Source organism: Cyprinodon tularosa, unplaced genomic scaffold, assembly GCF_016077235.1.
Source record: "Cyprinodon tularosa strain WSP-4 unplaced genomic scaffold, ASM1607723v1 ctg50, whole genome shotgun sequence".
Taxonomy (NCBI): domain Eukaryota; kingdom Metazoa; phylum Chordata; class Actinopteri; order Cyprinodontiformes; family Cyprinodontidae; genus Cyprinodon; species Cyprinodon tularosa.
In genome coordinates, this window is record NW_024039230.1 from 1,000,637 (window position 1) to 1,014,071 (window position 13,435).

Sequence of the window (13,435 nt, forward strand, 5' to 3'; positions counted from 1 at the left end):
CGCTACCTTTAGCTCCGCAGTTAGCCGCCTTATCTGACTGTGCGAGAGGCAAGTGCGTCGTCACCGGCAAAAGGTCAAAGGTAACAATGTGATCAGAGGGCTTATTGTATTGTTTGTCTTGCCAAAAAAAAAAGATAATAATAATAATTTCAGTACATGTGTCAAATAAAAAAAAAAAATAAATAAAAGGGACCAAAAGGGCACATTGGGATCATGGAGCAAAAGGGGCAGGTGCTCAAGCCCCCTTAGCCCCCCCCCCCCCCCCCCCCCCCCCCCCCCCCCCTCTGCACGTGCCTGATGCACATATTATATAGTAGAGATGATGCGGCAGAGCCACTGATACAATGACAGCGTGCCAAAGGCAAAAAGCGTGTTGTGTTTTGCTCAGTATGTGCAGGAAGAAATATTTTATAAACATTATTTATAAAATGTGATCTAAAGAAGCTCCGTAGATCATCTCAGCATTGACTGACAGCAGCTCCCTTTAACCAAGACATGTTCATTACTTTCTCAGCACTGCAATGATTTAGGTGGCATGGTTTACGTTTTCTCTATCAAGAATCCTGGGATAATACAGTTTATTATTTTACTGGAATAAGGTAACTCCTATTTAATTTTATTGCAAATTATACATCTTATTTTATTTCCTTTTTTTTATTGCTTTAAAAGCAATACTTTACAGGTTCATATTGTTTATAGCCAATTGAAGGCTATCAATCTGCAAAAAAATAAATGCTAAAACACCTTATTTATATGATTATATAGATGTGATTATATAGATCCGAACGGGATCGGATCTAAATAATCATATCACAACTCACTTATCAAATCACACATAAAAAAAGTGCAGACTAAGTTTCAATATTTTTAGATGTGTAGACCTTTAAATTAATAACTTATTTTATTAATCAATAGCAAACACCTTATATTTTATAACTGAATGACTAGTTGTATTTGAAAGTCCATTAACAGGAAAGTGTTCCGTATTTTTTGACACTTTAGCTAATAAAAACTAAGTGCACATTTAGGTTAGTAATGAGTTACTTCACTCACTTACTTTTTTGGAGACATATCTAGTAGCAACTATTTACTTTTTTAAGTAACTTGCCCAACACTACTCAGGGATACTGCAAAATCTTTAGAGGATTGCATTTTATTTTCACCTCACCAAACAGAGAGCATTATTTTATCTTGAACATTCACATAGAAACTCACAAGTTTTTTTTTTTTTTTTTTTTTTCACAAAAAAGAGCAAATATCCACAACACATCTTTTTGCATACCCTAAAACCAAAAAAGCTTTTTGAAAGGATGTTCCATTTTCCCTTGGGGGATTTCAGATTAGGTGATGAGGGAATGCTCACAAAATAAAACACAAATATACACAAGGACCTTACCTCAAATTTGAAATTTTATAATTTTTAACTGATGCAGATTGATAAATTCAGTGTGTGTTTTTAGTTCATTTTAAAGTTCTTTTACTTGCATTTTCAAAGTGAATTAAAAATAACAGTCAAATTTATTTGACTTTTGCAAACTAAATATATGAGTTGAAACCTCCAGATGACTTTTGTCCCACAGGTCCCTACATCAGATTTTTTGCATCTCCAGTATGAGGAATTAAGCAATTTCTATTGCTCAGGAAGTTGGGCAACGTCTGTTAAATCTCAACTGTGACCAGCTGACGACATGTTGTCCTCTCACAGACTGGCTGTGTTAATGCAGGAGGCCTCTCTTAGGAGCCCTTCCTGACTAATAGAAACAGCGTGTGCACAGTCTGAACAGCAGAAATCTGATGAGCGACACAAGTAACACAAAAAGCGTGTGCTTTACAACCCCCCTCAATGTTTAGGTCCAGTCGTAAACTGAGAATTTATGACCTTCATTAGCGCAAGTACAATGCACATAAGTCTTATGTATAACAATCGGGATGACTATAAAGTAACCGTTTTATACTTTCTTAAATCTGTGACTTGCTGGTGACCCTGGTAGAAGCAGAGTTGGGCTAGGGAGATTTACAATTGCTGCATATTCCCTCTGATAGCCCTCTGTGTTTTTAGAGAGTTAAAGGTGCAAAAATGTAAAATGAATCAAATAATGCAACTATGCAGCTAGTCAGAAATATAAGTCTCTAAAGCATAATTTACAACTTGTTGCCTTAGCATTGCATTTATTCACACACACACACACACACACACACACACAAAAATCACATTGATATGTGCCTTTAGTTTTACAGCACGCGAGGGATGAATAGAGACCCACCTCTTTTTTTTTCCTGGTTGTTTCTGAATTTGAAGTCTCTCTAGGATGGTCTATTAAAATGACACATGGCATGTAAAAATAGTTCAAGCATAGCTATACAGATATAAATGATGAAGATAATACAACACTGCTCTAGAGGTTTGGGTGTGAACATTTTTTTTTTTCTTATTTTGATGAACAATGTCCTCATCTTTAGAAATAACGTCAGGATTTATCAGACCCTTTGTCTATACTCCTTCAGTAGAATATTTCTATTCTTAAAACTAACATTTAATCAATTACATGCCTTGCAAAATATTTTTCCACCTAGACATTTAGAACATTTCGTTGCTTTAAAATTACAATTATCAGTGTACCTGATTCAAATTTTAACATGATAAACTAACATAAATTTACAAATAAAAAAGAAGTGACAAGAAAATTTTACATGGTTTTCAAATTATTTTAGCTAAAAATTGAAGGGAGTTGTTTTTATTTTTTCAAAGGTTTAAACCGAAGGCAAGGCAAGTTTATTTTCTCGATAAAAATTCAATATAAAGTGCTTTACATGAATTAAACAATTAAATAAAAGGAATATAAAAGCAGAATTATACAAGAGAAGGTAAATATATGGTCAAAACAAGTAGCAAAGCAAATGCAACTGTTGGACAACAAACTTAAACCGATGAAACCTCAGGTAAGTTTATCTTTTACCCCTTTCACATTGGCTTAAAAACCTGTTTAAACTACGGAACAATCAGATTTTAGTGGCAGTGGGAATGGTTCACTGACATTTGTCGACCCCTTTGAAGCGACTCGGGTTATAATCTACTTCAAACTGCTCAGCCCCGATCGGCATACACTGGGAACATCAGACCAGGATTGAGTCGCTAATTGATGTGATGCCATTGAGCAGGACGTATGGACGTCAACACGTCGCACCAGTCGCATCTAATCTAACAAGCCAAAACAACTCTGCTTACATTGCAAAGATGACGCAGCGCTAGTGAGAGAGATTCACAAGGACAAAAAAAACAAACAATAAAGCACACCGACTACGCTCTGGTTCCCTTCTAGATTGCTCTTTATTTTTTACTTTCCTGATTTCTGTCTCACTGATGACATCATCAACGCTAACCCAGCGTGATGCCATTAGCAGAGACGCAGCAGTAAGGGGACAGAGACCTTTCAGCTTGCCAGCGGGAGGTCAGACCCAGCTTTTTTTTATGGGAAGGGAGCCAAATGCAAATTGTTAGCAGGTCAACCTGTGTTTAAAAAAATCCTTGTTAAACTGTTAATTTGAGTGGGAAAGAGGCTTTTAACAGTCAAAGGCAGTTCTAAACAAATGGTTGTTTAACTTTGACTTAAAAGCAGAGATGGGAAGTAACGAAGTACAAATACTTTGTTACTGTACTCAAGTAGATTTTTCTGATATTTTTACTTTACTACTTATTTTTATGGCGACTTTTTACTTCTACTCCTTACATTTTTACACAAATATCTGTACTTTCTACTCCTTACATTTTAAAAAATTGGCTCGTTACTTTAGTTTTGAATCATTTCAATGGAGTTACCGTTATTATTTTTCACGTCATCAATACCAAATTCAGTCTAATTGGATGGGAATCTACGTTGCATTTGACGCACCACTACAAGATGAATCGACAGATTCGGCGGTATTCATTGGCGGCAAATCATTGCAGCTTGGTGGCGGTGGCGTTAGCATAGTAGCATGGACGACGAGATGATTGAAAATGAACACAATGGAGATCTAGTCCTATTGGCAGACATCCATTTAAAATGTAGGCAACGGCATGAAAAAAGTGGTTTCTACTTTTACTTTTATACTTTTACTTTTATAAGTAAATTTACAAGCCTGTACTTTGTTACTTTTACTTGAGTAAAGAAGTTTAATCAGTACTTCCACTTTTACCAGAGTATTTTTTAACACAAGTATCTGTACTTTTACTCAAGTACGGAAAGTGAGTACTTTTGCCATCTCTGCTTAAAAGAGACTATACACATGTACATCACACTTTTCAGATTAATAGTTGTATAAACTTGTTATGTCCTGCTTCCCTATTATCCATTACTGTTGCTCTACTGCATAAAATTCGAAATCTAGACAATTTAGCAGAGCTGAAGAGTTTATTTTCTGAACTGTTTTTTTTCAGTATGAGAGAATTAATTTGTGGAAGAAGACACAATCAGGACACAATGTATCATGTTGTTGTTTTCTTGCAGGAAAAACACGGTCCGTTACCTGACTACCATCAGTGTCAAAGGGTGGCACCCACTCAGCGGGGGATCCTGAGCCGAACCCATTGATGAGGTTGACTTCTCCCTGAGTCTGAAGTGGAATGAAAAACAAATGTCATGGAGGGTGACAGAGAGCGTCTGTGTCTTATCAGCTCGGACAATGTGAGTGATGGTTCTTATCTGGCCCCCTGCTCCGTGGCTGTTTATTATCCCAAGGTGGCAGGACGGTGCTGGGAAGAGAGGAGAACTGGGAGCCCCTTCGTGATCCATCACTCCGGAGGTCTCCTTCCTCCTCTTATCTGACCGCTACATGGATAACTGCAGCTCATGTTTACAAACGCCAGCTATTTGAATGAGTAGCAGGCGTAGGAAACGGTTCTTTGGATTTCTTTATCAGTCAAGGTGAGTTATAAAGAGGATAAGGGGCAGCACATTATTTTTCTTTTACATTCCGACATTTACATGCATATACAGCGTCTATATATACACAAACTTAAAAAAGCAGGGTTGTACATGTACACTCATAGACACTGCTATGAACATACACTGACAATGGGCATGTTCAATAACAAAAAGTCTTCTCTTGAAGTTTGTATTCTTTCAAGCTGAAACTTGAATGAAGACAAAAGATTAAATGGTAAATGGAAGGCAGCGGGGCACACAGGGAGGATAATCTTGTCTGTCGCTCGATTTATCTCTTCTCCTGAAGTACATTCATTTCTCTTATCATGTTTTTATTTTCTCGCTTATCTGAGTCAGCATGTGTTGTCAGTGTGTACAAGTGTGAGCGATGATGTGAGTAAAACGAAACTATCAGTGCCCATGGAGGCCATTGAGTACTCTTTTGACGTTGGTGCATTTTACAGCATCATATCCTGAATTGGAAGTGTCGTGCTATATTTTGCTGGTGTTTTTGAAAGGAAACCCTCAATAAAGAGAGCATTTTTTTCTACGTGTTCCATTTCCTTTCACCAACTATTCTGGGGTATTTCTGTATCTCCCCTGGTAGGGCAGAATGCCTAGGTTTCCATTTCAAATGGGGCCCTCATGTCCATCACATCAACAGGGGTCTCTCCTAAAATACATACCTTCTGTCAAAGCTAGAGGATCGATGATGGTTAGAATGAGTAAGCGGTGCTTAGGCTACCAGGTGCCCTTTTCTTCAGGTTTTAGTGATGGGCAGGTCTTCCTCTGTACTCCATGTCACCTCTTATTGAGGTTGAAGACTAGGTTGTACCAAAGCAAAGATAGATACCCAAAATGAACACAGACAAACTGCTTCTACACCGGTCCACTAACAGAATTGCACTCGTTTTAGCATTACAGGGCTAGACAAAGGATACTACTTGCGAAATACAAAAAGAAAATCTAAGCATCAACTGTAAGGATGGTATGGGAATTGCCATTTATAAGAAGTGCCAGTGTAATGTAGCTTGTGAGTGCTGAAAAAGGGAATGGAAACAAAGTTATGCATTATCTTTATAGAGATGTTTAAAAGACCTTGAGGGCTTTGCAGAATGGCAACCTGTTGGAGGAGGATGACAAAAGCTATTAATAACCAGTGACTGCACTAAATAGAAATACAGAAAAGGCTCAAAAACAGACTTAAGCTATACAACCTAAGACTTGTAGCTTCTTAAGCAATAATTTTTGTTATCAGGACTTTGTTTATCACATTCTCTTCACTTGTTTCTCTAAACTGTTTCTGCTGCCTATTAGGTGCACATTTTAACATATTAGTCACAGAGATATGGTAACAATAGGTGTTGTTACTTGCCTTTTTGTCCAGCATTTAGAGTGTTAGACCATTACTTGGAACAAATTTTACGCTACATTCAGCTCTGCTTAAGTTTTTTCTAATTTTGCTGAATGACAGTTTCGAGTAAATCTACACAGATCAAACTGAATCAACAGGCAAACTTAATTCTCTCAACATCCCTATATTTTCAGATACACATTAAATTATGCAGTGTTAAATTTACTCTTTAAGAGTGTAATTTAACACCAATCCGAGTGCATTGGTCCAGGTATGAGTTTGTGTTAAATTCTCTACATAGTTACTCCATTTGTAATGACTTTAAAAGAGTCAATGTATTTGACATTACATATTTAACACTGTGGAATTTACTGTTTATGATAAACTTTGGGTTATTGAATGCCTTGCTTTACTAATAAATATCTAGCACATTCATACATGTGTGGAGATAATAATTTAGGGTGAAGCAAGTATTTAAATCAAATGCACACTGGATGCACCAAAAAGTAGCTTCTCTGTATAAATTTCGATACTCACTTTTTTTACTGTCTTGGAGCTGTTGGTTGGTTAACAAGATACAGAAAAAGCTTTAGATGGTAAACATTAAGATTGCTCTGAAATGTTTACCACAGCTGTCTCATCCCAACTTTTAGCTAGTTCAGGTAACCGAGTGGTAGTACTTTGAGCTCCTGTTTGATGCTGCAGTGACTATAGTGTTTTGTTAGAATATGGATAAAACTGCAAGTACCAGTTTAGAAAATCTAATATTAATTGCATGCAAATTTTTCAAATTTTAATGTTAACTGAGATATTGATTTCAAACACTTGCCACAGTTTACACTCATGTTTAAGCAGAGCTGTTTCACTTTTCTTGAACATAAAAAAAATATATTTATTCTCCCAGGCTGGCTTTTCATGTAAACCTTATTTACTGGATGGAGAACAATATTGTTGGTGTCTTTTTTTGGAGTCCAAAAATAAACACCAACAACTCCACTTTTATACAACTTCTTCTTCATGGTAATTTTTGCTTATAATAATACTGCAGGCTAACCCCTAAAAAAGAAAGCTTTTTAAAAAATATTCCTTTTCTGGTTGATAAAAAATTAATTGTCAAATTGTTATTTTAACTTTTCCTTTTTATGGGTTCAGTGCAACTTAATAATGAAAGCAACTATCCAAGTACAAAACTCTAATGCTCTACTACTACTTTTGTGTTCTTATTGGAGTTTTGGCCTAATGGTTAGAGCAGTGCGCTTATGCTCTGAGAAGGTTGCAGATTCCCGATTTGATCCCCACAGCCTGCACTCTGGGTCCCTGAGCAAGACCCTTAACCCCACACTGCTCCCTGGGCGCCACACAATGGCAGGACACTGCTCCCCAACGGGATAGGTTAAATGCAGAGGTAAATGTATCCAATGTGAGATCAGTAAAGTTCAATTATCATTATTAACACTATCCACAGGTCTGAAGGTGTAGCACAGTTTATATTAGGCTCATTTAAAAGCCCAAGTGTCTTTCACAATGATGGGAAAAGCAGGCTGACAAATTCTTGAGGATTCCTTGTATTATGTTATTATGTCCAAACTAACACTGAGAGACTCCTTAAACTAGGCTTTACTACAGCATCAGTGGAAAAAATAAAGTAATAATATGATAATATGATTATTGTGATATATCATTTAAAAGAATCCAAATGTTTGCAAAACTCAGCCATTTAATTATACATTTTAATTAGTCCGTGACTTATAAATAAGGTAAAAGCGGCATTTATAAACAGGCTACCTCAACTTAATAGTACTCAATTAATCATTGGCTGGGCCAAGTTGGAGCCAAAATAATGACAATTTAATAACTCAGTGTTTATAGCCGTGCAGATTACCAAGTATTTATAAATGTCACTGGCAGTTCTGTAATGCACATTGACAGGGAAACATGTGCAGGGCTAAGCAGTGTCTGCTCCCATGCAATGCAACAAATGTACCATCCCCATAGCAAAGCGGCTATGAATAACTGTGATAATCACTTCACAATGGGTTCATTTATCAATGTATGAAGAGCACAACTGCAGCGATGATTACCCTTGCTTTGTGTTTTCTGTTATGCAAGTTTGTTTTACTAAACTACTAAAAAGACAGAGATCTCTGCCTAATTTGTTAGTAGGAGACTCAGAATGTATCTCCTGTGTACTCTATTACTTTTTTTGTACCACACGGACAAACTAAGCCAAACTAAAATTAAGACTTTAGTTGAACATTCCAAAAACAATAACCCCTGCAGAGATCTGACCGTTGAACTACAGCTCCATCTAAAAGGAATTTAATCTAAAATAAAAAGAATAATTTGTAAAACTTCTATGATTGGTGCCAAAGGGCCCTAGTTCTGTTTCTTTGGCAGTTTATCATGCATGTATAATTAATGTAATTTCTTCTACACATTTTATAAGAAAAGCATCCTTGCTGCTGTCGAAAGGATTTATATTGTAAATAGCAGGCAAATTTTTGCCCCCCACCCCCTTCCACAATCCCGCCACATCGTCTCCTTAATATGAGCATGTAAATTTGTACTCCTTCACGCAGAAGTGACCCTTGGAAATTGGGTGAACCCTACTAAATCTCATGGAATTTTCAATTAATCACAGTTGTTATATCCGGCCCTTATTACGTTGCACCATCACTATATATATATATATATATATATGTGTGTGTGTGTGTGTGTCTGTCTCTATGTGTGGTGTGTCCTTCTTGGGGTTCCATGGTGTTCCAAATATGATCTTTTATGAAACTGATATGAGTCAGGTAGGGGTGTTCTTTACTGGCATGGTAACATTCCAGTAAGTGGTTCAGATGAGGTGGCTGGAGGGATGCTACATCCTCAAATGGGGCTTGGGTCTGGTTTCCTGATCTGTTTAAACTTTAGCTTTATTGTAGATTGCAAAATATCATGAATACATATGTGAGTTTTTCCAATGACTGGTGACTGATTAAACTTTATATCTAACAGGTAGTGGGTTATTCCTTGATCACCAAAAATTGTTTTCCATAATTTCTGTATAAAAAAAGAATTACAAAACTATCCAACCTGTTTTTGTTCCTTTTTTATTGTTTAACCTCTCTCTTTTCATCTTATATTCTTTTCATATTCTGAAGTAAGGACAAGTACTTAATATGCTTGTCCTTACTTTATAATATTCTGAAAGTTTGATTTAAACTGGTATTAAGGCCTCAAAATAAATCATGATTATCCACTTCTTACTTTTATTGTATATTTAATGCTTTGGAACATCAAGCTATATAAAAGTAAAAACAAATATCTGATTATGGAAGATTCCAGTTTTTATGGAGGGTGTGTCCAGAGTTTGTCTGAGTCTGTGTGGTCAGCTGGGTGACAAAAAGCTTCCCGTCATTGTCAACGTTAGAAGACGTCATCACAAGGTTTTTAATATGTACTTAGCATTTGGTGGATGAATACAATAGTAACCTGCACTAAGAATAGCTTTGGTTTTTGGAAAATTATGCCTCCCATCCTGAGAGGAAAATTCACCCTAATTAAGTTGATGCTCTTTTATTTGATATAAAATAGTTTACAGGTAATTTTCCAAGTAATCATCAAATCTGTATTCGTCAGGCATGTGAACTGTGGGCAATGCTAACACTTAAATCGGGGCAAACAGCTGATGAGAAGATAGATGAGCTATGGGAATTTGATCGTGTTGTTGGTGGGGGGTCAACTGCTCTGTGCTATGTGTGTAAAAATGTGGAGATGGATAGGTTGACAAATGAAAAACCGGAAAGAGCAGCAGTGCAGCAGAGACTGCTCTGTGGGAATGTGAAAGGAAGGGGTAGTGGTGCGCTGGCCACCATGGGACCAGGGAAAGGTCATGGTGAAATGGAAACTGATTCTCCACCCTGCCTCCCTGGGTAATATTCCATGACTTTGCTGTTCTGTGCTTCCAAGCAATGGTGTTAACTGTATTTATAACACAAAATATGGTTGGTTTCCATCAAAAGGAACAGAGCAAATTAGAGTCGATATGTTTGCAAATCTTCACATTCATTTACTTTATACCGGAATTTAGAATTGTGGCTAAAAGGAAGGACTGTCATGTAAACAAGTGGTTTGATTGGCAATTGTTTTATGCCATTTATTTTTCTTTGTATGGGTAACTGTGAGTTCATTTTCTCTGCACTTTAACATCAATGTTTACCTTGGGGTTGTTTCCTTTCTTTCTATTTGCTGTGCTTGATCCATAGTAAGCTCTCAGTTTTCTATGTACCGGTAGTTTTGCATGTGGGTTTTAGGTGTCAAACAAATGTTGAATTAAAATGAATTTGCTGTAGAGCATTTGAAAGAACTATTGCTTCTTAGTTTTGACTGTTAAAATAGCTTTTTATGACACACTTCCCTCAAAATTGAGGGTATTGTGTTCCAAATGATTAGATTTTTGAATTTTTGTAAAAATAAATTGGCTTCAAGTGGCTGGCTTCAAGTTAAATTAGGCTTTTTGACAGTAATATCCAATTCATTATTCTTTTGATACTGTTATTAGGCCGTTGCCTATACTAAATCTCAATCCAACAATAACACTTCTTATGACACAGTATAAACCCTATAAAACAAAAGTACAATAGATGGCTGGCAACTACAGCCCTGAACAGGGCATGAGCAGTGGAAAACTGATGGATGGATTAAAACAAGTTATAATGTTTTGTGTTTTATATGAAAAGCCGAAATCTGCGAGCCAGATGCAATCATCAAAAGAGCCACACCTGGCTCGTGAGTCATAGGTTTCCTACCTCTGCTCTAGGTCATGTTTAGGTCCATCAGACCGGCGTGATATGGCACGCCGGGTTGCCCATGAGCTCAGATGATGTTAGGATATGGGAGAATGGAAGGAGACATCATCCTTCCTCTAATAAAGAGCATGTTCCCATGCTGTCAGGCATGCATATGAGAGCTTGGCTCCAAACAACAACAACAGCATAATATTTTGAGTAGCTGCAATGACATTTTAGCAGATTGGAAAAGCCTGCTGCATCACTTCCATTTTCTCTGTGTGTTGATAACTGATTTTAAAAGATGTGTTATCCTCTTGTCCCTAACCCATTAACAGTTACGTATTAGTACATACAGAATATCCATGATAATATTTTTTTTTGATTGAGATCTGATGTTTTTAAACTGTTCCTGTACTACTATTGAGCAGTTTATATGAAAAAGGGAAAATTTCTGATCATAATCACTGAAAAGTCTCAGAAAGAGTTTCTGTAAAAGACAAATTTGACCAACAAGGAAATTGGTTATTAGGCTTATTGCAAATTGATATAAATAGTTTGTTCTAAGCGGTGTGTAGCTGAAGCATTTTACTGTAATCATCAGAAAAGAGACAATGCATGACCTCTGCAGGTCACTCGTCCATCTAAGGGCCAGGACAGAGAAACAAGACATGAAAGACTTTGCAGGCTGAGATTTAATCCCTCGGCCAAAACAGAATTACTCCCAAAGTAAACATACGGTAATCTTTTTTTTAAAGGACACCTCACACATACAGATATCTGATTATGCAAGTTCCTCTGTACAAAGTTCTGCCAGGACTTGCAGAAAAATGCACTCAACTTGAACAACATACATACAATCTGATCCTTTCTTGGTTGTGTTAGTTAATACTCCTGCTTAATATCTAAAATTAATATTCCTTTATCTAATGCTTATATCTTATTCTACATATGTTTGTGTGTCACAAATAAAGTAGGCTTCATGCTGTAACAATGAGTTTGATGAGACATCAATCTCACAAGATAAGTAAGAATAAGTACAAAAATTTTTTATTCCTTATTTTTACTTAAATAATCATATTCCATTTACTGATTGTTTAACTTATGTGCTCAAATCATGCGAAAATAGACTTGTTTAAAAAAAAAGTGAATTTAGTTTAACCCCTAAATGAAGTCCTTAAAGGAACAGTACACCCAAAACATGATTAGCCTTCATTTTCTACTCTCCCCCATGCTGAACAACACTCTGGAGTACTTTTTTGATATCTCAAATGCATCTGGAGATCTGGGAGGCTTCTTGCTGTCTGCTGACATTCAAATAATGGAGGTCTATGGTGCCCGAGGCAGAAAGGTCCATAAAAGTCCACAAAAAACGTGTCAATATTCCTCCATACTGCTCGTCCAATGTATTCCAAGTGTCCTGAGTGGGTAGCATCCAGAATTTACTCGAAACGAAGTCATTTAGAATGTTTTTAGAGCATAAACCGTAGTGTATAGGATTTCCTGAAAGCGCGTGCCTGCGAGTTCACGATCCTACGGAAACCACGGCAGACCAAACCAGATGAAAGTGCACATTCAGCGTCTGCTCTGCCGATAATGCAAGCGTAGAAGAAGAAATGTGCTGTTTACCTGTGCAAAGAAAGAAACAACGAAAGAAAAATGTCTGAGGACTTCAGTGTTGAGGAAGAGCATGAGTTCTTTGCCGAGCTGAATGCGCACTTTCATCTGGTTTGGTCTGCCGCGGTTTCCGTAGACTCGTGAACGCGCTTTTAGGAAATCCTATACACTGCTGTTTATGCTCTAAAAACATTCTAAATGACTTCGTTTCGAGTGAATTATGGACACTACCCACTCAGGACACTTGGAATACATTGGACGAGCAGTATGGAGGAATATTGACACGTTTTTTGTGGACTTTTATGGACCTTTCTGCCTCGGGCGCCATAGACCTCCATTATTTGAATGTCAGCAGACAGCAAGAAGCCTCCCAGATCTCCAGATGCATTTGAGATATCAAAAAAGTACTCCAGAGTGTTGTTCAGCATGGGGGTGAGTAGAAAATAAAGGCTAATCATGTTTTGGGTGTACTATTCCTTTAATGTCCTGCCTAAATTGGTTTTTAATGATTCACCAGCTACAATATTTTCATAGCCATAGCAATTGATATCTATGTTATTTTTCAGTGTTTTTTTTTATTTTTTTTATGGCAAAGAACAAATGCTGTGGCTAAATCATTAAATAAGGATAGAGGCTTAATTGATGGGTTTGTATCAAAATGCTGTACACCATTTTACTGCTGTACAACAACTTTAGAATTACTTGCACAATCACTCATTTGAAACAAACATTTGTTTTCAATCACACACATTTCTGGATCCATACTACATATTTTACATCTAATT

General features: G+C 36.8%; 1 long non-coding RNA gene across 1 annotated transcript in view; it reads left to right on the plus strand.

The window, feature by feature from the left end:
- The first annotated feature begins 4,575 nt into the window (after positions 1–4,575).
- Positions 4,576–13,435, plus strand: part of LOC119795127 — a 29,554-nt gene continuing 20,694 nt past the window's right edge. Inside the window, exon 1 of the long non-coding RNA XR_005282292.1 lies at positions 4,576–4,904. This is a non-coding gene — a long non-coding RNA (uncharacterized LOC119795127). The remainder of the gene's footprint in view (positions 4,905–13,435) is intronic.